This window comes from Myotis davidii, unplaced genomic scaffold (assembly GCF_000327345.1).
Source record: "Myotis davidii unplaced genomic scaffold, ASM32734v1 scaffold946, whole genome shotgun sequence".
NCBI classification, from domain to species: Eukaryota; Metazoa; Chordata; class Mammalia; order Chiroptera; family Vespertilionidae; genus Myotis; species Myotis davidii.
In genome coordinates, this window is record NW_006297395.1 from 1,623,271 (window position 1) to 1,628,689 (window position 5,419).

A 5,419-nucleotide genomic window follows, 5' to 3' on the forward strand; every position below is an offset into this window, starting at 1 on the left:
ACAGCTCAGCACCTTCTCCGATGGTTCACTCTGCCTCTGGGCCTTAATTGATTTCCTCCGTTAAGGGCCAGAATATGGGGTTAGGGTTCTCTTTACTTCTGGTAACTGCTGTCATGCTCTTGTGAAAGACTCAACCGCGTGGAGGCTCGTGTCATTTGGCTATTATCTCTCTCCTCCTTCCTACTGCTTTACCTCCAGCCTCCTGATCACCTTATTCCTCGGAGACGTTTACACCTGGCTCACAGTCTTCCGGTTTATCTCAAACCTTGCCGTCATCTTGGATAATGTCAATGTCCTGCTAACAATTGGTCCCTCAGTTCCTTGACCTTCTCATCTCCAATAAAAATAAGAGCTAACACTTGCTACATGCCAGTCATTAATCCAAGAAATCAGCATGTTATGTATTAACCCATTTGATTTCATGACAGCTCTGTAAAATAGGTCACTGTTATTATCATCTCTGTTTTACGGATGAGCAAATAGTTAAGTAATCTGCTCATGGTGTTGTCACCATTAAGTAGTGAAAGCAGGATCTAAACTCAGGCACACCAGTCCCAGAGAGCATATGCTTCATTCAATACAGATTTTCTCCTTCCAGTGTTGGTTTTCCTCCCATTCAGTCTCCGCTACCCAGTTCCACTGCTTTACCATGAATTCTGTCATCTCCTCTACCTGCATCGTCTTCATATCACTAATTTAGCTATGCCCTCATCTGACCAACTTCCTCATCCTCCAGCAGGTCAATAAAAGCAACAATAAAGTAATGATAATAATAAAACGCATATATGGTCTAAGTGTTTTTCACATGTTAAACTATTTATTCCTCATAATAATTTAATGACAAAGGTCAGTAGCATTATCACTCCTCTACAGATGAGAAATCGAGGCACAGAGAGGTTAGGTAATAAGTGCAATGTCACACAGGTCATAGATGTTTGAGTCAGAATTTGAATTCAGTCAGGCCCCAGAGTTCACATTCTTATCTACTGTGCTAAGGATGATAAACCTGGAGTTGTGGGGAAAATCATTACCATCTTGGGATTTTTTTTCTCAAACTACTCATGCCTACTCTCCAGTTCCAAATATTTGCTTATTTGTTTATTTTGAAAGAGCTTCTCAGATGTTTTGGACATTGGCCGCATATTGTGAACCACGAATTAGATCATTTCAACAACCTCCCAACTTGGCATACTGGTTGAGTTCAACCTACTGTTGTCCTGCCAGCCTTGGTTAGGCCCACTTCATAGGAACAGGTCAGCATTTGGCCTGAGAGTAGAGGCATCATGACCAGCACAATTGAATGAAAAAAAAAGGCATCAGTATCAATAGCTTGGAGGGGCTGTAGCAAGCAGGGTCAGACAGATTTCTTAATGCCTTCATAAAGCTTGATGTGTGTTTTTTTCTCCTGTCCATCTGATTTGATCTAATAGCCAGGACAAGGACCAACTGCTTACCTGGGCTTGCACAGGGCAGCAGTTTGCTCCTCATTAATCTGAAAGCTTCTAAAACAAGAAGAGAGAAGGAGAGCAAAGAAGGTAATCTTGGCATAGGTCCAAGGGAAAAGCAGTCTGGCTGAAACCTTTCAGTTCCCTTGGCCAGGAAGCAGCAATCTACGTAAACAGGAAGTTGAGAAGGTTGGGGGAGAGAGCAGTGGTTAGTTGGTGAGAATAAGAGCTGACGCCAGATCCGCGTAAGCGGTTACATGCAAAAGAGATTTCGATACAGGCCTAGACTTTGCATGTTAACCAGCCCCGCTCACTCTGGAGGCCTTTCATCAGGGTTGCTCTATGTGGTATGTGCTGGGCCCTGGATAAATCTTTGAGCACCTGCCCTTTTTTTTTTGTCAGTTGTCTGCTTAGGGTAGTTTTTCTTCATCTCATTTAATAATCTAAACATTTTGTGAGAATGGGTTTACTGTTTCTGTGTTTTTAGGTAAGAAAACTAGCTCAGAGATTGTTACCTTGCCCAAATTCATTTACATTATACCAGTATACAACACTTTTGAAAACTGTCTCCTTTCTGTAAAAGTGACTATTAAGCATATAACCTATTAGAAAGGGGGTGCATGTGTTTTTTAAGGGTACCATAACAAATTACCACAAACCTGCTGGCGTACAATAGCAAATCCATTTTGTCATCATTCTGGAGGCCAGAAGTCTGAAATCAAGGTGTTGGCCGGTGACACTACTTCGGAAGGCTCTAGGGGGAGAATACTTCCTTGCCTCCTCTTAGTTTCTGGTCATTCCAGACATTCTTTGCTTGTGGCTGCATGACTCCATTTTCCTTCTCTGTCTTCACATGGTCTTTCTTCTTTGTTCCTAATCTCCTCTTCTGTCTTTTATAAGGACACTCATCATTGGATTTACAGCCCACCTGGATAATCCAAGATGATCACATCTCAAGATCCTTAACTTAATTACAGCTTCAAAGACCCCTTTTGTCCAAATAAGTTAACATTCACAGGGGCAAGGTATGAGGACATGGATGTTTCTTTTTGGGAGCCACCATTCACCCAATACCAGGGGATATCATTATTAAAATATAAATGCAGATGTTGTAGTATTTTAATAACCACAAGTTTGAGAGGGACTTTATCTTTTTATTTTTGATAATCCTTTTCTGGGGATATTTTTTCCATTGCTTTTTAGAGAGAGAATGTAAGGGAGGTCTGGAGGGAGGGAGAGAGAGAGAGAGACATCTGTGGAAGAGACACATTGATTAGTTTCCTCCTGTACATGTCCTGACCAGGGCCAGGGATTGAACCTGCAACCCAAATACGTGTCCTTGACCGGGAATCTAAGCTGAGACCCTTCGGTGCCTGGGCCAATGCTGTAACCACTTAGCAACACTGGCCAGAGTGAGAGGAACATTATCTTGATTAATGTTCCCATGGCCAGATCCCCATTCTTTGAAAGAATAAATTTTTCCAAAATACTGTTCTCCCTAACCATTTCTACCTAAACCTTAGGTCTATCAAGATTTCAGGGCAAGGGAAGTGTATCACAAAGTGTATTTTGAAAATGCACTCCCCGTGAAGATGATATACCCTTCTCACAAAGCACATGACCACCCATGGTTGAGCATTATTTCTCTGAGGGAATGGTATAACACAGGCTGATGGGTGAAGGAGAGCCTCGAGGTATGTTGATTGTATGTTGAAAAAAGAAAGAGAAAAATCTAACAACAGTAGTGATCATGGAGGTTCAAAGTTGAATCGACCTAAAGAACCTCAAAATCCAAAGGCCAGGGTTGAAAGGAAAGGCATGATTACTACCCAGGAGAAACACTGTTGTCCCTGTGATGTGTCTGAGATACAAATGCAGTCATGTCACTCTCTGCTTAAGATCTTCATTGGCTCCTGATGAATATTAAATGAATTTCATTTTCCGTATCACAGCACACAAGGACTCTGTAAACAGGCCTCTACTACTTGTTAGACTCATCTTTCACCACTCTTTCTCAAAGACCGTCTCCTCCTGCCACACCAAAATTCTTGCTATTTCCCAAACAAGTCATGTGCTTTATGGCTTTTCTAGCCTTGAACATTCTGTTACATCTGCTTGGAATGCTCTTCTCTCTTCTCTGCCTGGTAATTCCTACTGGCGCCTCAAGAGCAGTTTCCCTGCTGCTTCATCTGCAATTTTTCTTTAAGAAGCCTCCCTACTCCTTTCCATTAATCGGCACCTTCTCTGCTGTGATTTCAAGTCAGTTTGTTCATGGGAATTGTTGACCTTTGTTATGCCCAACTTTTCTCCAATACTTTGAGAGCTTTTAGAAAGAACTGCCATATTCATCCCTGAGTCCCCGGTATAGTAGGTGCTCAATAAACGTTTGCTGAAAAATGAAGGGACTGAGTCATCATGGCTTCAAGTTTGAAATACTTGGGTTTGTTGACAGTGGGATCCACCCAGGCTTTCAATCTTTGTAAACCTGTCAGGCTAGAGCCACAGGCAGAGAAGAACATAGTGGCAGTCCTAACTGTAAATCTATAAAAGGCACAAGAAGAAGCGGTTGTAGGAAACTCAGTTTGGGAACATAATGGGGTTTAAGACAGATTGGGAGCTCTCAGTCCATTTCTCTACCTTCAACATGAAGACTACTACTGAAGTGGAATTACGTGTGGTTTCCAATCAATACCAGCGATAACACATCAGAAGGGGTAAGGATGACACTTCTACAACTAAGAAGTGTCAATACTGATAGCAGGGAGCTATATAGTTGTGGGATGAACTGGGGAACAGAAGGAAACATTTGTGAGACCCATTAGGAGCCTACTGAACAAGTTAAGAGGCACTTGGGCGGGGGATACGCTGCAGGGTTGAGGCCAGCAGTCCACCAGGAGGCGGAGTGTGATGCCCTACGCCAATCAGCCCACAGTGCGGGTCACGGAGCTCACAACGAGAATGTTAAGTTCATCATCGAGAATACGGACCTAACGGTGGCCAATTCTATTCGGAGGGCATCGCGAGGTGCCCATAACAGCCATTGACTGGGTTCAGATTGACGCCAATTCCTGTCCTTCATGACGAATTCACCGCTCACAGGCTTGGATTAATCCCCCTCACTAGCGATGACATTGCGGACAGGCGGCAGTACTCCCGGGACTGCACGTGTGAGGAGTTCTGTCCCGAAAGCTCATTGGAGTTCACTCTCGAATTGCGGTGCAACGAAGACCAGACTCCGCACGTCACCTCTGGAGACCTCATCTCCAGCAGCCCCTGGGTCATTCCAGGGACATCCTGGAATCGAGATAATGACCCCAGGGACTACGTGGACCAGGACGACATCCTCATCGTCAAGCTGTGAAAGGGCCAGGAGCTGAGACTCTGCGCCTATGCCAAGAAGGGCTTTGGCAAGGGACATGCTAAGTGGAACCCGACTGCAGGGGTGGCTTTTGAATATGATCCCGACACTGCCCTGAGGCACACATGTACCCCAAGCCAGAGGAGGGGCCAGAGAGCGAGTACTCAGAGCTGGATGAAGCTGATTTCCTGGCTCCATACGACCTCAATGGCGAACAGGAGAGGTTTTACTACAACGTGGAGGCCCGTGGCTCTCTGCACCCCGAAACCATCACCCTCTCAGCCCTCTTTGGGTTGAAGAAGAAGATGAGTGATTTGCAGACCCAGTTGAGCCACGAGATCCTATAATTCACCATAAATTAGCTGAAGCTTATCCGCCTGAGCGGAAAAGGATCCCAGCAGCAGATGTGCAGCAGGTCTCCTGAGACCCTCCCAGTTCCTGAAGTCCCGACAGCTGTACTTAAACTTCTTGGCAAGCCATCAGCACCAACTAGAAAGGTAGCAGAGGGAAAGGGTACCCCTCCCAGCCTTGCTAGGTCCAAGGTAGGTTACGGGGTGCCCCTGGTATCTGAGGCAGGACAGTCCTTCACTGTGCATGCAGCACCCCTGGCCCTGCC

At 44.9% G+C, this 5,419-nt stretch overlaps 1 pseudogene; it reads left to right on the forward strand.

Annotated features, from left to right (window-relative positions):
- Nucleotides 1–4,337: 4,337 nt before the first annotated feature.
- LOC102765441 lies at nt 4,338–5,150 on the forward strand (annotated as a pseudogene).
- The last annotated feature ends 269 nt before the right edge of the window (nt 5,151–5,419 follow it).